Raw genomic sequence first — 22,092 nt, 5'->3', positions numbered from 1 at the left:
AGACAAAGTTGGCTTGCATGATTGACATGACTGGCACCCTATTCACCACCTTGAAAGCCCATTGCCTTCACCATCAGCATACACTGGCAGCAGCATGGTCCATTTATAAGTTGCACTGCAGCAACTTGTCAAGCCTCCTTCAACAGCACTATTCAAGCCGGCGAACTTTACCACCGAGAAAGACAAGGGGCAGGATTCTTCCCTACCCGGCGGGGGGTCCCAGTGTGATGGAGTAGCGTGAACCACTCCGGCGTCGGGCCGCCCAAAGGAGCGGATTTCTCCGCGCCTTTAGGGGACAAGCCCTCACCTTTAGGGGCTAGGCCCGCACCGGAGTTGTTGCCATCCCACCGGTTGGCGTGGAAGGCCTTTGGCGCCACGCCAGCTGGGGCCGAAGGGGCTCCGCTGGCTGTGCGGGGGAACATCAGCGGCTGCTGACGTCATCCCCGCGCATGCGCAGGAGGGGTTCACCTACGCGTCGGCCATCGCGGAGACCTACTCGGCCGGCGCGTAGTAAAAGAGTGCCCCACGGCACAGGCCCGCCCGCGGATCAGTGGGCCCCGATCGTGGGCCAGGCCACCATGTGGGCACCCCCCGGGACCAGATTGCCCCGCGCCCCCCCCCCCAGGACCCCGGAGCCCGCTCGTGCTGCCTGGTCCCGCCGGTAAGGGAGGTGGTTTAATTCACGCCGGTGGGACCGGCATTACAGCAGCGGGACTTCGGCCCATCGCGGGCCGGAGAATCGCTGGGGGTGGCCCGCCGATCGGCGCAGCAGGATTCATGCCGGCCCCCAGTGATTCTCCGACCCGGCGGGGGGTCGGAGAAACATAGGTCGGAGTCATAGGTTCATTTTTTCTGCATCTCCTGCAACTTTTGATTCAAATGGCTATACCCAATTTGCATCTCTTGAAATTGCTCTTGTTCTTGCAAGTTAACAGCCGCCTGGGCACACTACCATATGCAAGTTGCCCTTCAAGCCACACATCAACCTGCTTTGGAGTTATATTGTCATTTCTTCACTGCCTCTGGGTCACGATCCACAACAATGTGGTTGACTCCGAGTAAAACACTCAGTCAAGGGCAATTAGGGATGGGCGCTAATTTATGACCTTGCCAGCGATGCTCAAATCCCATGAAATAATTTTTAAAAATGTACCATGCAGTTTGCAGGGTTTGATAGATATCCTTGCGTGTATCCAACAGATGTGCCCCCTTAATAGCTGCCAGCTTCTTCCCTTCAGCATTCCTCTCATGGGCAAATGCTAATGAGACCACTCCTTTTTTTTATCGTTTTTAAAAATAAATTTAGAGTACTCAATTATTATTTTTTTCCAATTTAGGGGCAATTTAGCGTGGCCATTTCCACCTAATCTGCACATCTTTGGGTTGTGGGGGTGAAACCCACGCAGAATGTCCAAACTCCACACAGACAGTGACTCAGGGCCGGGATTTGAACCCGGGTCCTCAGTGCTGCCGTCCCAGTGCTAACCACTGCGCCACATGCTGCCCCATGAGACCACTCCTAATGTGACCTCCAATGCCTTGTGTAGTCTCACATAAAAGCGCACCACGTGTTACTGGTTCTAACTCTTAACATTTCAATAAAGTCTTCATGAGTTATGTCAGCTGAGCGTTCATCTCCAGGTCGCTATCTCTCTGCCTGCCATTTCCCCCGCACTCCCCGGTTCCCTTCACCCTCGTGTCTCTGCCTATTGCACATCATTCTACATGTGGTGCATGCCACATGGCATGCAAAGAGTGGGGATTAATGGGTGTTTCTCTGTTTGGCAATCAGTAGCTAGTGGTGTCCCTCAGGGTGTTGGGCCCACAATTGTTCACAATTTACATAGATGATTTGGAGTTGGGGACCAAGGGCAATGTGTCCAAGTTTGCAGACGACACTAAGATGAGTGGTAAAGCAAAAAGTGCAGAGGATACTGGAAGTCTGCAGAGGGATTTGGATAGGCTAAGTGAATGGGCTAGGGTCTGGCAGATGGAATACAATGTTGACAAATGTGAGGTTATCCATTTTGGTAGGAATAACAGCAAAAGGGATTATTATTTAAATGATAAAATATTAAAACATGCTGCTGTGCAGAGAGACCTGGGTGTGCTAGTGCATAAGTCGCAAAAAGTTGGTTTACAGGTGCAACAGGTGATTAAGAAGGCAAATGGAATTTTGTCCTTCATTGCTAGAGGGATGGAGTTTAAGACTAGGGAGGTTATGCTGCAATTGTATAAGGTGTTAGTGAGGCCACACCTGGAGTATTGTGTTCAGTTTTGGTCTCCTTACTTGAGAAAGGACGTACTGGCACTGGAGGGTGTGCAGAGGAGATTCACTAGGTTAATCCCAGAGCTGAAGGGGTTGAGTAGACTGGGACTGTACTTGTTGGAATTTAGAAGGATGAGGGGGGATCTTATAGAAACATATAAAATTATGAAGGGAATAGATAGGATAGATGCGGGCAGGTTGTTTCCACTGGCGGGTGAAAGCAGAACTAGGGGGCAGAGCCTCAAAATAAGGGGAAGTAGATTTAAGACTGAGTTTAGGAGGAACTTCTTCACCCAAAGGGTTGTGAATCTATGGAATTCCTTGCCCAGCGAAGCAGTTGATGCTCCTTCATTAAATGTTTTTAAGATAAAGATAGATAGTTTTTTGAAGAATAAAGGGATTAAGGGTTATGGTGTTCGGGCCGGAAAGTGGAGCTGAGTCCACAAAAGATCAGCCATGATCTCATTGAATGGCGGAGCAGGCTCGAGGGGCCAGATGGCCTACTCCTGCTCCTAGTTCTTACGGCGATAAGGCCATTTGCAGCTGGATAATCCCAGTGGCGACAGGATGAGGCCCTTAAGTGGTTATTAATTGGCCTCAATTAGCAGTGAGGCGGGAAGGTCAAACATGGGCTTTCCCACCCAGAGCTTAATCCTGGTGGGAAGTCAGCGCCAACACCTCGCCAAATTACATGACCTGCCTGCCTCCAAGCTTGCCGCCAGTGAGAACAGATGTTTCTGCCCTAAGTTTATTTCTGGTAAGTTTAAATAGTAGCCTAATCAACAGAGCCATAAAAAGGGCACTTTAATCTCATCAATTTTATGAAAATACTTTACTTTGTGGGTCCTACTCCACAGTGAAGTCCTCGATCTCTGCTGCTTTAGACTCTCTTCCTTTCCCATCCACAGAGAGCTGCCAAGATCCCGCTCTACAACTTACAAATGCTGGCTGGTAACCTCGATGCAAAAACATTAGGATCGATGCATCAATTTTGATTAAAATATTTTGAGTCAAAGAAAATACACTTGGGCGGGATTCTCTCAGGCCCGGGCTGGGCCGTAGAATCACCGCGACCGGCGCGAATCGCGCCATGCCGCCCCAACGCGATTCTCCGCTCTGCATTGGCAGGGTGTGGGGGGGGGTCCGACCCGGGGTGGGGGGTGGAGGGGGGGGGGGGGCTCCGTTGTGGCCTGGCCCACGATCGGGGCCCACCAATTGATGGGCCGGCCTCTCGTGCTGGGGGCCTCCTTTCTGTCACGCCGGCCCCTGTTGCCCAACCATATGTTGCTTCAGGGCCGACGCGGAGGAGGGAGCCACTGCGCATGTGCACGTTCCCACCGGTGCCACTGCGCATGGGCGCGTTCCCACCGGTGCCACTGCGCATGGGCGCGTTGGCGCCGGTGCCACTGCGCATGCACGGACCCCGCGGTGCCTAGTTGACACTGGGATCAGAGCGGCGTGGGTCGCTCCAGTGACGTACTGGCCCCCTGTAGGGGCTAGAATTGCTGACCCTGAGGCCGTGTTGACTCCGTCGGGAAACGCGATAGCGCTTCCGACAGCGTCAACACTTAGCCTCAGGATCAGAGAATCCCGCCCACTTGTATTTGCACCTTTTCACATCCTCAGAAAAAAGGCTGACCCGACCCCATTTCGCACCCGCTTCATGTCCTTTGGCCATTTTCTCCTGATAAATTTTCCCAACTCTGCCATCCGCCTCAAGGCTGAAAATTCAGGCCTGTATGCTTAAATCTGCAATTAACTCAAACCTTTCAAACTCTGGGGCAACAGCATTATTAACGAAAGCAAGCTAATACAATAGTGGATAGTGCGTTCAATTTTCCCCCTCTGTTTACTAGTGCCATCTGAATTCTATGCATTTGTTATCTATACTATCCATTGGCAGGATGTCAACATCGCCTGCAAGGTTAGCTTAAGATGCCCATCCCTAATTGCCCTTGAGAAAGTAGTGGTGAACTGCCTCCTTTGAACTGCTGCAATCCATCTAGTGGAGGTACATCTCACAGGATTGCCTTATGCCTGAGGATTTATGCAGAGCTTGAAAAGGGACATTTGTATACATGCGTAACCTCAAAAGATACTTTGAGATATAAACAGAGGAGAGGGGGAGATAATACTGATATATTTCACTATGTTCAACAACTGTATCAACTGGAACTTTTTTAGTTCATGTTTATGAGAAATAAATTGTTCAGTGTGAATAATGAATGCAAAGTGTAAAAAAAATCTACTTTAATCTAATTTTTATACCTATATAGGGAGCGGGATTCTCCAATCCCGCAGCAGGGTGTCCATGCCGTCGTAGACGCGGTCGCGTTTTATGACGGCGTGAATGGGCCGCTCCCAGTACAGGGGGCCAGCATGGCGCTGGAGCGGTTCATGCCGCTCAAGCTGCCGATCCCGGCGCGAACTGTGCGTCGCGGGATCCGCGCATGCGCAGTTGCGCCGGTGCCAACGAGGACATGCGCAGTGGCCTGCTTCAACGTGCCGGCCCTGACGCAACATGGCGCAGGACTAAAGGGGCCGGCGCGTAGGAAAGGAGGCCCCAGCCTCAGAGGCCAGCCCGCCGATCAGTGGGCCCCGATGCGGACAAGGCCACATTAGAGGCCTCCGCCAGGGGTCGGACCCCCCTTCCCTTCCCACAGGCCGCCACCCGACTCTTCCACGCCAAGGTCCCGTCGGACCAGAGCAGGTTAGAACGGCACTGGAGGGACTTGGCTCTTTTCTTCCGGCCGCTTGGCCCATCCGGGCCAGAGAATCGTCCGTCCGGCTGTGTTGACCGGCGCCACGCCAACCACGCCGGCGCCAATGGCGCCGATTCTCCTCCCTGCGGAGAATCGCATGCTGCCGTCGGGGCGGCCTGGCCCGTTCGCCGGCATTCTCCGGCCCGGCCCAGGACTGGGAGAATCCCACCCAGGAATTTTACATTCTTAAGAGTATTCCGCAAGAGGGAGAAAGAGGTGGATGCCTTGACAAAAATACAGCCGGTGGCTTTGCTAAAAAGTGTCAAGACACAGATATGTGACTATAACTCCCCGCATGATGAGTTCTTGGCCTCAGGATCGCCTTTATTCATAAGCTAAAAAAATAAAACAAAACCTCAGGATGTGGAATGGAGTATTTCCTAAAACTCCTAAAGACGCCACTACTTTGGCAAGGCAGGGATGCAATTCAGGTTGCCATTACCACATTGAGAGGAAAAATCCCCCCAAAAGACACGCTGTTACAACTCAAGATTGCTTAATTGTCAAACGTCTTAAAGGTGCCATATGAAGCATGATATTACTTATGACTTACAAGTGTCCAAGTTCAATGTAAAGTTCAGCATGTCTGAGATAAAGGTTCCATATTTGTCAAGTGATGATAACTTGGATTTAAAAGCTAACACTACCTCGGAAAATCAGGTGGCAATGACAAACAGATTAAGGAGAATAACTGACATACTTGCATTTTATTGCACCCTATCACGTTTCTTAATCGTGTCTCAGAGGCACTTTATGTAATGCAGGATCCTAAAAGCAATAATAAAAATGCTGAACAATAATCTGTCTTCAATGGCAATGGTTGTAGGAGGAATATTGTTAGAATACCAAATGAACACCCTAGTCTTCTTCAGATACTGTCCTGGCCTTTATGTGTCTTGTACCACCATCACTAAAATAGATTATCTGGTCATAGCACGTTCTTCATAGAAGAGGTTCTAATGAATTTATTCTTAACCACTTAATTAGCTTCAATTATAAGATTATGAGGTGGATAGTAATAGAAGGAATTGAAACTGGACGGTCAAGTCATCTCATCTGAATTTCACTCCTCCATCCTGGGCCATTTGTTCCCCATTGCAAATGCAAGGTGAAAGGATAAGGAAAGATTTTAAAGTACGTTGCCCTCCCATCCACCCCTGTGCCTGCTGTTTTTCAGGACTTTCAGGTAGCAGGCGCTAGATGCAGCAGAAATCGCCTCAACTGGGAAATGGAGGACAAGGCCTCCTCTCCTGACACATACTTGCCAAAAACCTCAATCTTGGACAATGTGCAGTTCCTATCTTCAGTGTATCAATGTCTTTTAATGCTGCCTCCACCTCCCCAGGTGCTGGTGGACTGCCTTGATCCTGTTTAATGAGTTCCCACTGCCCTGGTCCTCCAGTCGTAGGATCAAGATAATCCAGCCCTTTTCCCTCTTTGTTCCGGATTCCCCTTGAGATTGCAGTCATTTCTGGATCTAGTCTTCTAATTACTTCCATTATTTAAAAATCATGAAGGACTATACACATGTTTAACTAGTCTCTCACCATAACTCTGTCTCTTGACCATGGGAGAACACGAGAGATGGAAAGAGTGAAGACAGAAACAAGAAAAAAGGCAGAAAGAGTGCTGATGTTTTGATAGAAACCAGACTCAGCTTATCAAAGCAGGCTATCGTTTTGAGTGTTACCAGCATCTGATAAGTGAAAATTTGGAATAATTGGAATTCTAGAACTATGTCAGCTGACTGTATTAAAAATACCGAAATTCAAAGGGTTTATACAAATACTTCTGTAAACTCTCCTCAAAAAATCTTGTGGTTTGGCTGTCTTGCCAAATTAAATACATCAGAATTTTACAAATTTTGTGCAGACTTTCATGTAAACCTAATGATCCAAGCTTTTAAAAAAAACATATAATCTGAAGATGTTCAGTCATTTGAAATGCAAGCATATCTCATTAGTAACATAAGTACATCAATAGAAACATAGAACATAAATATTATGCCCACATGGCTTCCTCTACCCTGACCCTGACAAGTCGGTTCAGGGTTAGAATCATTGAGATATTGATAATTGGCCCCCAGTGATATTTCCCCGCCACCAGGTTGGCTGATGGGAATTGGCGGTGGGGATTACTGAATTAAAGATGCAGTATAGCATGGTTCCCCTTTCTGCTGAAGGAGAGGCACATATTTTTAATTTGTTTTAAAACTCTGCCTTGCCCATGCAGTTAATTGCTCTTTAAATCTGAAGTCCTGTGTCACCTCTTTGCCAGTGTTAGATAACAGCATCCAGATTGTCATGGAGTCGGGCCTACTCTGGAAGACTTTTCAAATGGGGGACAGCATTTTGGCCGCCATTTCTGGTGCTGGCAGTTTTCGTGGGTATTGATAATGGCGTATCTTGTGAGCTGAGAAGTATATCAACAGATGGCCAGCCATCTGTTTTTCTGATGGCCTTATCATTAATGCTGAGCTCCAAGACTCACTGATAGATTAGCTCAGCAGGGGACAGTTTACACAGGCAGAAGCAGAGTGTTAGGTTTGATTAATTTACATCTTTATGGGGTTATAATAAAGTATTATTTTTTACATCTGCTTTTTGAATGTCTGCATACTTAATTGGACAAAATTAAGAGGTGTGAAGTGAGGTAGAGTTTCTATTTTTGAAATATGTGTGGCAGTGTCTGAGTGACATTTATATAAAGAGTTTTTTTTTCAAAGCAGATTTTTGAATGGGTACTTTATTCATCAGCATTTCAAGACTTGCTCATTGATTCTATGAAAAGCGCATACTGGGTGAATGAACATAGAGAGGGTATGGCAGATATGAGGGGGAAAGTCAAGGGACGGGATTCTCCCCTACCCAGTGGGACGGGTAGTTCCGGCGCCGGGGAGTGGCGTGAACCACTCCGGCGTCGGGCCGCCCGGAAGGTGCAGAATCCTCCGCACCTTCAAGGACTAGACCAGCGCTGTGCCAACCGGCGCGGAAGGGACTTGGCACCGCGCCAACTGGCGCCAAAGGGCCTCCGCCGGCCGGCGCGAGTTGGCACATGCGCGGGAGCGCCAGCATGTGCTGGCGTCATCCCAGCGCAAGTGCAGGGGCGTTCCTCTCCGCATCGGCCATGGCGGATGTCCACAGCAGCCGGCGCGGAGGGAAAGGGTGCCCCTACGGCACAGGCCCGCCCGCGGATCAGTGGGCCCCGATCGCGGGCCAGGCAACCGTGGGGGCACCCCCCGGGGCCGCATCCCACTGCGCCCCCCCAAGGACCCCTGACGCCGCCTGCAGAGCCAGGTCCCGCCGGTAAGTGCCAGGTCTAGTTTACGCCAGTGGGACCGGCCTAAATCGGGTGGCCGCTCGGCCCATCGCAGGCCGGAGAATCTCCGGGGGGGGGGGGGGGGGAAGGCGCTGCCAGTGGCTGCCGACCAGCGCGGCGCGATTCCCGCCCCCACCAAAACTCCGGCGCCGGAGAATTCAGCTGCCGACAGGGGCGGGATTCACGCCGCCCCCCGGCGATTTTCCGGCCCGGCGTGGGGTCGGAGAATCCCGACCAAGATATGAGAGAATGGCAGATATGACAGGAATGGGGAATAGGTGGGGGCTGAGGTGGTTTGTGGCATGAGGGGCTAAAGGGTGTAATGGCCTTTAATTCAACCGGGCCAATGTCCTTGAGAACCAAAGTGGGCCTTCAAACCAGCTGCCTTGGCACCCAAATACCTCCGTGGCCATCGCCTAACAGCTTTCAGGATCACCAGGTCCTACCTGATCCCGCTCCCACCTCCCTTAAGGAGCATAGTGCGTGCAGAGGTCAATCCTATGGTCGCATTGTTCGGGCAAATCAGCTCTTGGGAGTGCCATGGCAATAATATTCCAAATGTCTAGTCTCGTTGAGGCAATAATGAGGGAAAATATGCCAGAGGGCATATTTCTACCATTAATCTAAGCTAGGAAAATTCCCACCTGATGTGTTGGGTACTCTGCTACACAGACGAACCAACACGGTTGCGAATGGTACAACTCAGTTTTATTACTAACATTTATTTACAGTGGTAAACTGGTTACTGAGGTTCGATCATAACCCTAGAATCTGTGGACCTATTCCTAATACTATCTTCGAGTGGCACTCAGCACATGGTGGATGTCTGAGTGGCTTGTAATGAGCTCTGTGCCCTGAGCTGTCTCCTACTGGAATGCCCGGGAAGTGTTATGTTCCCTGTTTTGTAGTGTGTATGTTCTTGCCTGTGATTGGCTGTGGTGTTGTGTGTGTGTTGATTGGTCCATTGATCTGTCCATCAGTATGTATGTATGTTTGTACCATGATGTTTACCTGAATATCATGACACCGCCCATGCAATTAGAATCATAGAATTATAGAAGTTTACAGCATGGAAACAGGCCCTTCGGCCCAACCAGTCCATGCCGCCCAGTTTTTACCATTAAGCTAGTCCCAGTTGCCCGCACTTGGCCCTTAACCCTCTATACCCATCTTACCCATGTAACTATCTAAATGCTTTTTAAAAGACACAATTGTACCCGCCTCTACTACTACCTCTGGCAGCCCATTCCAGACACTCACTACCCTCGGAGTGAAGAAATTGCCCCTCTGGGCCCTTCTGAATCTCTCCCCTCTCACCTTAAACCTATGCCCTCTAGTTTTAGACTCCCCTACCTTTGGGAAAAGATGTTGACTATCTACCTTATCTATGCCCCTCATTATTTTATAGACCTCTATAAGATCACCCCTAAGCCTCCTACGCTCCAAGGAAAAAAGTCCCAGTCTATCCAGCCTCTCCTTATAACTCAAACCATCAAGTCCCGGCAACATCCTAGTAAATCTTTTCTGCACTCTTTCCAGTTTAATAATATCCTTTCTATAATAGGGTGACCAGAACTGCACACAGTATTCCAAGTGTGGCCGTACCAATGTCTTGTACAACTTCAACAAGACGTCCCAACTCCTGTATTCAATGTTCTGACCAATGAAACCAAGCATGCCGAATGCCTTCTTCGCCACCCTGTCCACCTGCGACTCCACATTCAAGGAGCTATGAACCTGTACTCCTAGATCTCTTTGTTCTATAACTCTCCCCAACGCCATACCATTAACTGAGTAGGTCCTGGCCTGATTCGATCTGCCAAAATGCATCACCTCACATTTATCTAAATTAAACTCCATCTGCCATTCGTCGGCCCACTGGCCTAATTGATCAAGATCCCGTTGCAATCCTAGATAACCTTCTTCACTATCCACTGTGCCACCAATCTTGGTGTCATCTGCAAACTTACTAACCATGCCTCCTAAATTCTCATCCAAATCATTAATATAAATCACAAATAACAGTGGACCCAGCACCGATCCCTGAGGCACACCACTGGTCACAGGCCTCCAGTTTGAAAAACAACCCTCTACAACCACCCTCTGCCTTCTGTCGTCCAGCCAATTTTGAATCCAATTGGCAACCTCACCCTGGATCCCGTGAGCTTTAACCTTCTGCAACAACCTACCATGCGGTACCTTGTCAAAGGCTTTGCTAAAGTCCATATAGACAACGTCTACTGCACTGCCCTCATCTACCTTCTTGGTCACCCCCTCAAAAAACTCAATCAAATTTGTGAGACATGATTTTCCACGCACAAAGCCATGCTGACTGCCCCGAATCAGTCCTTGCCTCTCTAAATGCTTGTAGATCCTGTCTCTCAGAATACCTTCTAGCAACTTACCTACTACAGACGTTAGGCTCACCGGTCTGTAGTTCCCAGGCTTTTCCCTGCTGCCCTTCTTAATTCAAAGGTCAAAGATAATTTCAGGTTTAGGGCCCGCTCTATCGACCTCGTCGCGCCCGACTCGGGGTGCAACAAGGACAGTAAATCACACGAGAGGGTGAGATTTACCAATCTTGTCTCGCGAAATCTAACAAGATCTCAGGTGTCGTGATCTGGATCCGCCCATTGAGGTCGGGATCCAAATTTGCATATTCAAGTGAGTAGTTAGTCCCACTTGACTATGTCTACGCCAGATCTACCCAGCGCCTGGGATCGAATAGCCTCGCCTTGGAGATCCCGAGCGGGAGTCGCTTAGCACTTGTTTCCACAAATATGGAGCAGGTGTACCGGCACTTGGGGAGGTCCCCCAGGCAATCGGGGGCCCCTGGATGGTCTGGCTCTGGGCAGGGTGGTGCCCTTGCACCCCACTGCCACCCGGGCACCATGGCACTACCAGCCCGGAACCTATCAGTGGCACCTGGGCACCCTGGCAGTGCCACCATGCCCAGGTGGCACAGCCAGGCTGGCAGGAGCAGTGCTAGGCTGGAAGGAGCACTGCCAAGGTGCCAGGCGTGCAGTGCCCAGGTGGCACCGTGCCCATGCCGGGGATCGAGCCTGGGGGTCCCCTGCTCTTATGAGTTGGGGAGCGGGAGCTCGATGACCCCCTAATTGGTGAGTTGGGGCGTTGGGGAGGTTCGGAGACCGGTATTTAAAAATGGCGCCCCGATTTCTTCCTGTATTGGCGAGCGGAGCCTAAGTGCAGCCTCGGCAGGGCGGTCCTTGCCAGGGCCCAGAAATGAAGCAGGCTCCCATTTCATAGCGGGGTCGTTCTCGGCGTTGTAAGCTCTGTTTCATTTCTGTTAAATCGTGTCCTGAGTCTATGAACCAAAGTGAGAGATTAAATTACAAAAGTTTGAGAACTGTTAGTCTTGGGTGAAACAGAATTGTAAGTGAGTGCTGGAGTGCGACGGATTGAAAAGAAAGAGCAACTTAAGGACATAGAATGGTGATATTACATAAAGAGGCGCTTTGGCTTATTGAATCCCTACTGGTACGTTGCAAAACCAATTCAGCTGGTCCCACTCCCTGCTCTTTTCTGTAGCCCTGCAAATTGTTTACCTTCAGGTGCTGATCCAATTCCCGTTTGAAAATTACAACTGAATGAGCCTCCTCCACCACCTACTCAGGCAGAATATTCCAATTCTTATCCACTTGCTCCTTACTTTTGGTTCTGAAATCTGTACCTTCTGGTCTCCAACCTTTCCATCAATGGGAACAGTTTTTCTGTCTACAGATGTTTATACAGAGGAAAAATTGCTACCACTAAGCCGTGACTAACATGTCGATGGATAGATTCTCACGACATTGACTGCTGTCAGCAGCAGAATACAGTTCTAAAATTACAGGATATTTACTGCTATTTATGATGTCTGCTGTTTTATGTGTGTTCCGCTTGCTTAATTTCTGTCAAGAATGCTGGTTTATTAATTCAGAAGTTAACTTCTGTGTGTTGCCTTATACAAACATCTGAAATGGCCTGGACAGGAAAATATTCAGGCAAGTAGCAGCAGTCCAGGATTGTGCAAATCCTGAGGGCTATGCAGTCAGCAAACCAAGGAATACATCTTATAACTCATCAGAGAGCTGAGATCTGCGTAAGGGAAGCTCAGTGAAATCACTGGAGCTGGGAACTGCCTGTTAAAATAACTTAATGTTGCAGCACACTGGTGGTAGCATGTTTTGAAAGCTACCTGCACTGAGATGGCTGCAGATTGTGCATTTCCAGTATTCTTTGAGAAGAGTCTTTTCAAATCTATTTTTTTCCTATTCTTGAGCAAACTCTTCCCCATTCTGTTGTTCGTGCAGTTGTCCTTTTCTCTTAGCCAGTCACAAAGCATGCCATGCTTCACATATAAGAATAGATTACACTTGTGATGTCGATCTTCATGTGCCAGGTGCACACGTTCAGAATTGAGAAATTGAGGTCAGCATAGCCAATCTATTTAAATATATCCTATACATTCAACATTCGGATATCTCGGAGTTGGGGACTAACTCAAGATTAGTCAACATCTGAGGCCATATTTATCAACTTAGGTTTTATCGCAGTAGCCTGACATACTAGGTAGGCAACAATTTAATTTTAACTTTGAGCGTGATTCTCTGGCCTCCCCGTGGCGTGTTTCTTGCCGGTGGGAGGCGGTCCGATTTTGGTGGGCGCTGGGATCTTCTGCTCCAGCCGCTGTCAATAGGATTTTCCATTGAATCCATCCCGTGCTGCCGGGAAACACATGGGCAGGTGCGTCATTGACTGGGCCAGAAGATCCAGTTGGCGAACAGCCGGGAGATCTCACCCTGTATCTTGGTGAGTTTCCTTCCTTGTCTACAAGGCAACTTACTATTAGTATATTTGTGTAAATTATTAATTAAATAAATAAGGATGGATAGAAATAGCAGCGATGGTGGTGCGCCATGACTGCAGTACGTGAGAATCTGTGGATGCACCGCAAATCAGGACATCCAAACTGCAGAATGTCTGCAGCTGAAATAAATTTGGCTTCGAGTTTCTGAGCTGGAGAATGGCCCGCAGACATTGTGGGCCATTAGGGAAAGGGAGTGAGTATTACATGGACACTTTGATTCAGGAGACAGTCACTCCCCTGAGGTTAGGCAGAAATTCAGAATTAGTCACTGGTTAGGAACAGGAGGATGTGACTGCGAGCTGAGAAGGTAAGGTAAACACCAGCATTTAGTGTTGGAGGAGCTTGCGCACCTCACTTTGTCCAACAGAGATAGGTCAGTAGCGATGCAGCGGCAAACATTTAAGGGGGTATTTCAGAATGCACAGAAAACATACATCCCAGTGAAAAGAAAAAATTCAAGGGGAGGATCCATCACCCGTGGTTAACAAAAAAGATGAAGGTAGTATCAAGCTTAATGAAAAAGCATATCATGGCACAAATATGTGACAGAATATTTAAAAAAAAGCACAGAATTCCAAAAGATTAGTAAGAAAGCTGGCTAGGAATATTTTTATAGTTATTTAAGAAGAGGTAACAAAGTGAGTATTGGTATCGAAAATTGTAGCCACATAAAATGGCTGATTCCCGATTAATTTGGCCAAAACCCGATGTAAAATGGCTAACTGAAAAGGCTGATGGGAAAAGCAGCCAACAGGGCACAAACGGACAGCTGCAGACAGAATAGCGTATTCGGCTCTGGGGAAGTCGGCCCAGATCGATACCTGCGACCATTAGCAGCACATCAACCCAGACATCTGCAGTTTAATCGGCTATCCCCGGGAACAATTGCAACATATTAGCAATTGAATGCCGATCCAGACCTCTCGGCACCAGCAGTGGCTGAAACAAAGACAGGTGAACGACCACCCCCTGATCGAGGAATCGCCCCATCATTGGAGCATATCGAACCCAGTGATTGGGAACAAGTCCAATCACTTGGGACCAAGGTCAAGGTCCGCCCGGAGAGGCTGGAGGCCCCTGGGACCTATAAAGATAGGGGCCAAGTTCAGATCGACCCTTCTCTCCCTTCTTCTCCTGCTCGCAACCTTCGCAAGAACCATCGACCAACAACCGTAAGTTTGACTCCAGCGATCGCTACACGATAGAGACTCCTAGCCATCGACCTGTATCAGCCTTTTAAATCCCGCAGGCCAGACCCAATTCGATAAACCATTCGTTGCCCTGACCTGGTGGACCATTTCCAAAAGTTAAGTATTGGCCAGTAGCGGTAGGTAGTGATATAGAAAGTAGGATTATTGTGCAAGTATTTATTGCTGTACATAATAAATGACCGTTGATTTTAATCTTACTAAGCGGTGTGCTGTCTTATTAATCATAACTAGAGCTTGAACCACGTGGCGGTATCAGAAGATGCCTGGCGACCCGTGACCAAAGGTGACATAATTAGAGCTAATAAAACTAAGGCTAATAAGAGCAACAAGTGACTCTGGGGAATTAATAATGGAAAATAAGGAGATAGCAGATGAACAGGACAAATAATTTGCATTGGTCTCCACTACAGCGGGTTCAAATAACAGCCCAGGATTGGCTGTAAATCATGGATTCGAAGGGAGGGAGGACCTCAAGAAAAGTACAATCATTTAGGAAGTGCCACTGAGCAAATTGCTGGGGCAAGTAACTGGGTCCTGATGAACTTCATCCTCGGGTCTTAAAACAAGTGTTTGGTGAGATAGTTGATATATCTTTCCAAAAGGGAACAAAGTTCCCGAACGAGCGCATTTAGCCGCATGTTTACTGGCACTTGCGGTGCCGAGAAACATGAGCAAAATTCTCCGTAATCGGCGCGATGTCCGCCGACCGGCGCCAAAAACGGCGCAAATCAGTCCGGCATCGCGCCACCCCAAAGGTGCAGAATCCTCCGCCCCTTGAGCAGCCAAGCCCTAACCTTGAGGGGCTAGGCCCGCGCCGGACTGATTTCCGCCCTGCCAGCTGGCGGGAAAGGCCTTTGGTGCCCCTCCAGCCGGCGCGGAAATGACATCTCCGGGCGGCGCATGCGTGGGAGCGTCAGCGGCCGCTCACGGCATCCCTGCGCATGCGCAGTGGAGGGAGTCTCTTCCGCCTCCGCCATGGTGGAGACCGTGGCGAAGGCGGAAGGAAAAGAGTGCCCCCACGGCACAGGCCCGTCCGCGGACTGGTGGGCCCCGATCGCAGGCCAGGCCACCGTGGGTGCGCCCCCCGGGGCCAGATCGCCCCGCACCCCCCTCAGGACCCCGGAGCCCACCCGCGCCGCCTTGTCCCGCCGGTAAGAGAGGTGGTTTAATCCACGCCGGCGGGACAGGCATTCTAGCAGCTCCGACCCATCCGGGTCGGAGAATCGCCGGGGGGGGGGGGGGGGGGGGGGCCGCCAAACGGCGCGGCGCGATTCCCGCCCTCGCCGAATCTCCGGTGCTGGAGAATTCGGCAACCGGCGGGATTCACGACAGCCCCCGGCGATTCTCCGACCCGGCGGGGGGGTCGGAGAATCTCGCCCCATGTGGCTCGCTTTGAATAAATGGCCTAAACGGGAACGCGCTGTTGAGGCCGCACACAGCCCCGTTTTTTACAACAGGGAGCTCCGCTCGCCGGATGATTTTTAAATGGCATACCAATCTCCGATACCCAACAAACAATTCCCGACCACACACCAGCCTGAACGCAACATGGATGGTCCCCCCCCCCCCCAACACTCATGGTGGGCAACCCCAGCCCGATTAGGCACGTACAGAAAATGCCAGCTTTGCATCTTGGTAGTGCCAAACTGATAGCCTGGCAGTGTCCCTGCCAGCTGCAGTGTCACCCAGGTGGCACTGCCAGGGTGCCAGACTGGCAGTGCCAGGGTGCCCAGCTGCCCGAGCAGTGCCAGGGCACCACCCTGTCCAAAGGGCATGCAACTGGAGGCCTCCAATCCCTTTGGAGACCCCCACGAGTGCTGTTCCATCTTGTCGCTGTTTGTGGGGACCAGTACCAAGCGGCCTTCGCCCGAGGTCCCCGAAGCGAAGGGATTGAATCCCAAAGCCTCAGGTATCTTGGGAATCTGCACATGGGAGTGAAGCTTACTGCCTCGCTCTAATATACAGATTTGCCAAAATCCTCGTAACATGTCACGAGATTGGGTTGAATGTCGCGAGGCATTGCGAGCCGGGTAGATCCTGGGATCAGGGTCTCCCAGCTTTCACCGGCCATGCTGTGCTGTGGCGAGCTGCTTTTCTGGCGCAGCGTGGCCGGAACATCGTGCCCATTGGTTTTTAATTTCCCCAAATTCCCTTGATTCGGGTAAGGTTCCATTAGATTAGAAAATAGTGAATGCAACTCTCCTTCATTCAAAAAGGGAGGGAGAGAGAAAGCAGGAAGTGAGAGGCTAGTTAACATCTGTCAGAGGAAAATATTAGGAGTTATTGTTGAAGATTTTATGGCAGGGCACTTAGACAAATGCAAGGCAATCGGGTAGAGCTGAAATGGTTTTGTGAAATGGAAACCAATTTCTTGGAATGTTTTGAAGAAGTAACATATGCAGTGGATGTACTGTACTTACATTTCCATAAGGCATTTGATATAATTTAAAATTCTTTTATGGGACGTGGACATTCCTGGTGAGGGCAGTATTTATTGCCCATCCCTAGTTGCCCTTGAAAAGGTGGTGGTGAGCTGTTTTCCTGAACCGCTGCAGTCCATGTGGTGTAGGTACACCCACTGTGCTGTTAGGGAGGGGTTCCAGCATTCTGACCCAGCGACAGTGAAGGAGCGACGATAAATTTCCACATCAGGCTGGTGAGTGATTGGAGGGGAACCTCCAGGTAGTGGGGTTTCCAGGTATCTGCTGTCTTTCCAGATGTTAGTGGTCATGGGTTTCGAAGGTGCAGCCAAAGGAACCTTGTTGAGTTACTGCAGTGCATCTTGTAGATGATACACACGGCTGCCACTGTTCATCGGTGGTAGAGGGATTGAATGTTTGTGAAAAGGGGAGCAATCCAGCGGGCTGCTTTGTCCTGGATGGTGTTGAGCTTCTTGAGTGTTGTTGGACCTGCACTCATACAGGCAAGTGAGAGTATCCCATCATACCCCTGACTTGATAGATGGTGGACAGGCTTTAGGGAGACAGGAGGTGAGTTACTCACCACAGGACTCCTAGCCTTTGACTTGTTCTTAAAGTCACAATATTTATTTGGCTAGTTTCAGGCTCTGGTAAATGGTAACCCCCAGGATGTTGATAGTGGGGGATCCAGCAATAGTAATGCCATTGTAATGTCAAGGGGGGATGGTTACATCCTCTCTTGCTGGAGATGGTCATTGCTTGGTACTCTTCTGGCATGAATGTTACTTGTCATTTGTCAGCCCAAGCCTGGATATTGTCCTGGTCTTGATGTATTTGGGCATGGACTGCTTCAGTACCTGAAGAGTCGCAAATGGTTCTGAACAATGTGCAGTCATCAACAAACATCCCCAATTTTGACTGTATGATGGAAGAAAGGCCATTGATGAATCAGCTGAAGATGGTTGGGACTAGGACACTATTGTGAGGAACTCCTGCAGTGATGTCCTGGAGCTGAGATGAGTGACCTCCAACCACCACAACCATCTTCCTTGCGCGAGGTATGAGTCATACCAATAGAGGTTTTTCCACTGATTCCTACTGACTGCAGTTTAGCTCGGGCTCCTTGATGCCAGACTTGGTCAAATGCCGCCTTCATGTCAAGGGCAGTCACTCTCACCTCACCTCTGTTGTTCAGCTCTTTTGTCCATGTTCGAACCAAGCTGGTCATGAAGTCAGGAAAAGAGTGACAATGGCAGAACCCAAACTGAGCGTCTGTAGGTAGGTTTTTGCTGAGTATGTGCCGCATAATAGCGCTGCTGATGATTCCTTCCATCAGTTTACTGATTAGCGAGAGTAGACTGATGGGGCGCAATTGACTGGGTTGGTTTTGTCTTGTGTCAGACATATGGGTAGATGCCAGTGTTGCAGCTGCAATAGAACAGCTTGGCTATGGGCGCGGCAACTCTATTACCGGAATAATGACAGGGCTCATAGAGCCGACAGTATCCCAGGACAACTCCTTCCTTTTTAAAAATTTGTTCATGGGACGTGGGCGTCGCAGGCGGTGCCAGCATTTATTGCCCATCCCTAATTGCCCTTGAGGGGGCAGTTCAGAGTCAACCACGTTGCTGTGGATCTGGAGTCACTTGTAGGCCAGACCAAGTAAAGTTGGCAGATTTCCTTCCCTAAATTACATTTGTGAACCAGATGGGTTTTTACGACAATCGAGAATTGTTTCATGGTTAAACTTTTAATTCCAGATTTTTATTGAATTCAAATTTTAGCATCTACAGTGGCAGGATTTGAACCTGGATCCCCAGGGTATTCCTCTGGGTCTCTGGTTTACCAGTCCAGTGACAATATCACTATGCCACCACCTCCCCTCCTGACTGTATATGACTGTGCCACCACCTCTGCTGCGTCTATCCTACTGATGGGACAGGACATACTCAGAGATGGTGATGATGGTTTCTGGGACATTATCTGTCAGGTATGATTTCCTGAGAATGGCTTCATCAGGTTGTTGTGTAACTAGTCTGTGAGACAGCTCTCCTAATTTTGGCACAGGCCCCCAGACATTAGTAAGGACTTTGCAGGGTCGACAGGACTGGGTTTCCAGTGTTTAAGTTGATGCATTGATGTGGATACAACTGAGTGGCTTGCGAGGTCATTTCAGAGGATATTTGAGAGTCAACCACACTGCTGAGGATCTGGAGTCATATGTAGGCCAGACCAGGTAAGGACGGCAGATTTCCTTCCCCAAAAGACATTAGTGTAAGCCAAAGTATAGAAAAACCTCCAAGCATCTATTTTGAATTGATTGAAATTTCAGTTACTATCAGTTATGGGTCCAGTGACAATACACTGGGCCATCACCTCCCCCTTTAAGGTGCCATATTAAGGGTTATTTGGAAAATAAACGTTCATGGTGTAGGGGGGAACATATTGACATGGATTGAAAATTGGCTAGCTAACAGAGAGTATGCATAAATGGGTCATTTTATGGTTGGTAAGATGTAACGAATGGTTGCCACAGGTGTCAGTGCAGGGACCTCAACTGTTTACAATTTACATAAATGATTTGGATGAAGGGTCCTAAGGTATGGTCGCTAAATTTGTTGAAGACACAAAGATAGATCGAAAGTTGTGAGAAGGCTACAATGGGATATAGTTTGGTTAAGTGAGTGGGCAAAGCCCATAACCACTATACTATGATGCACCTAAATGCATCCTCTGGATCAGAATCAGTTAGGATCTTGGCGATTGAGAGATGGCAAGAAATAGAGAAAGGCACCAAGGAGACTAGAGAAGAAATCAGAGTCACGAGGGAGAGTTTCTTGGCAAAGAAAAGACATGTAAAGATGACAGTAACAGATTAGTTTAATATTGTATCTGGCTTGGAACTTGTTGCAGCCTGTTAAATCATTAAATCATTTCAAGTCAGAAAGTGGAAAGTTGTAAAGGATGGTGATAATCCAGCAAGAAGGCATTTGGGCAGAACTCTATGTATGTCAAGAAGTTGGGTTCAAATAGGGATTGTCTGATATCCAAGAACTGCTTGAGCTTTTAGTCTGTGTAACCTGGTAGGAAGGAGAAAATATTCTTTTCAGTAAAGCAATGGAATAGATGAAGAATGATAAATACGGAAGAGGCAATACAGCTATGGAATAAGTTAAGCCCATGCTGCTGAAGAGAGACCTGAAAGCTATGCATGGTGGCATATGGTGGACTGCATGTAATGCTGACAGCAGAGCGCACAGGAGACTTGATTGTTACATGATCACTAATGTTAGTGATCACAAGAAATATTTCCAAACAAGCTGTTACCGTTATTTCTCCAGCTGGTTCAGTTAGCAGCATCTGAACCAAACTGACGTTTTTGGATATAGATACAGCTGGGCTTACTTTTTTAGTCTGCTTTTAAATTTCATTTATTGCTTGTCCCTAGCTGCACTCCATTTCAGAAGGCATTTCAGAGTCAATGGATCTGGAGTGAATCATATGTAGACCAGGTAAGGACAGCCGATTCCCTTCCCTGAAGGGCACTAGTGAATCAGATGGGGTTTTTACAACAATGGCCATCATTAGATTTTTTAATTCTAGATTTTTATTGAATTCAAATTTCACCATCTGCCATGGCAGGATTCGAAGCCGGGGCCCCAGATATTGCCCTGGGTCTCTGGATTGTTTTAAAGTCCAAATATCACGGCGCCACTGCCTCTGTCACGTTACATAAATTTTTAATGACATTATAAAGTTTCACGAAGTGATCAGAAATGGACAAAATTAAGAGTCTTTCACTTCATGTTACAGGGGTCAGTATGACCAGAAATGAAAGCGAAAGTGGTGATACTGAGAGCTCGCTATAAAACAGTTCATAAAGAAATTTGCATCTACAATTAAAACATAATCAAATTCAAATCTCAGACTGCTTTAAATGCCTGCGCATAAAAATATCAGCATGTACAATGCAGTGGGTGAAGCTGTCCAGCATGCCTCTACTGACAGCATTGCTTAAAGCATGTTTATATTTCTGGAGTGCAGCCAACTGGAGTCATTTAGCTTTTCTGCCTTCAGCTGCATTTCCAAGCATAAACATTGGGACTAGTAATGAAAGTGGCAGCAATGATCAACAAAAGTATCCGGCCTACGAAGCTACGCTGGTCATCTTCTCCAGCAAAATAACTGTTGGGTGTTATTCTTGTATATTTGTACATTTGCTCTTCAAATGACATATTGAAGCCCAGTGCTGTGAAAATCAGCCCTTGATGGATATGTGAAAAAGCAAAGAGCAGTACCACCTCTAAACAAGATCAAAATGAACCAATAAGTGTAAGATACTGTAGCACACAAAGACTCCGTGAGACGAATAGAGTGAAGTCGATGAGGCTTTATGAAGCGTGTCTGTTCCCCCGCAGCTCGATAGTAGAATAGCCTGCGGGGGAGGACTCCGGCTTCTTATACTCCGCCTTCAGGGTGGAGCTAGAGGTCAACGGCCAACCAGGACCCGGGATCTGTCAGCCAATGACATTAGGGCTTCCAGTCCCACATGACCCCTAATACATACTACCACATTCACCCCTTGTCAAAAATGAACCCGGCGGGGTGATGCTTCGCATGGTGGTAAGGATTTACAGGGCTGGTCCTGGGAGGAAAACATTCACATGGCAATACAGTATTGTACAATTTTGTCCTGTTTCAGCTATTTACAGAAGGTATCGGGAGAAAAGCAAAATGTTCTTGTGAAAGGTCCATATATTGATTTAGATCGACGCCACGAGTAGTTCGGGCGGTCTGGTCGTCCGTGTCGATCGCCTCGGCCCCGGTGGTGGTAGTGGTGCTTGTACCGGTGTTGTCGTCTCCGGGAGCCTTACGGTTTCAGCTTGGGCTTTATTCTTGGTCGGGCCTGAGGGGAGGGGAACCGATCCTCCTGGTAAGGGGGCGGTCGCGGGGTGCGGCGGTGGCAGGAAGGGGGGGGGAGTTGGGTGAATGGTGTCGGGGGGGTGTGTGTGTTGCCGGCGGGCGCCAGATCCCGCAGGGAGACCGTGTCCTGTCGGCCGTCGGGGTACTCCACCGTAAGCGTACTGCGGGTTCGTGTGGAGGAGGTGAACCCTTTCGACCAACGGGTCCGCCTTGTGTGCCCGCACATGCTTTCGGAGCAAGATGGGTCCTGGGGCCGCCAGCCAGGTCGGCAGCGACGTTCCAGAGGAGGACCTCCTAGGGAAGACAAGGAGACGCTCAT

General features: G+C 48.9%; 1 protein-coding gene across 5 annotated transcripts in view; it reads right to left on the bottom strand.

Annotated features, from left to right (window-relative positions):
- Window positions 1-22,092, bottom strand: part of kif6 (kinesin family member 6) — an 848,078-nt gene that overhangs the window by 156,623 nt on the left and 669,363 nt on the right. The window lies entirely within an intron of this gene.

This window comes from Scyliorhinus torazame, chromosome 4 (genome assembly GCF_047496885.1).
Source record: "Scyliorhinus torazame isolate Kashiwa2021f chromosome 4, sScyTor2.1, whole genome shotgun sequence".
Lineage (NCBI taxonomy): Eukaryota > Metazoa > Chordata > Chondrichthyes > Carcharhiniformes > Scyliorhinidae > Scyliorhinus > Scyliorhinus torazame.
Note: the sequence above shows the minus strand (reverse complement) of the source record. Positions and strands in the feature narration are given on the sequence as shown.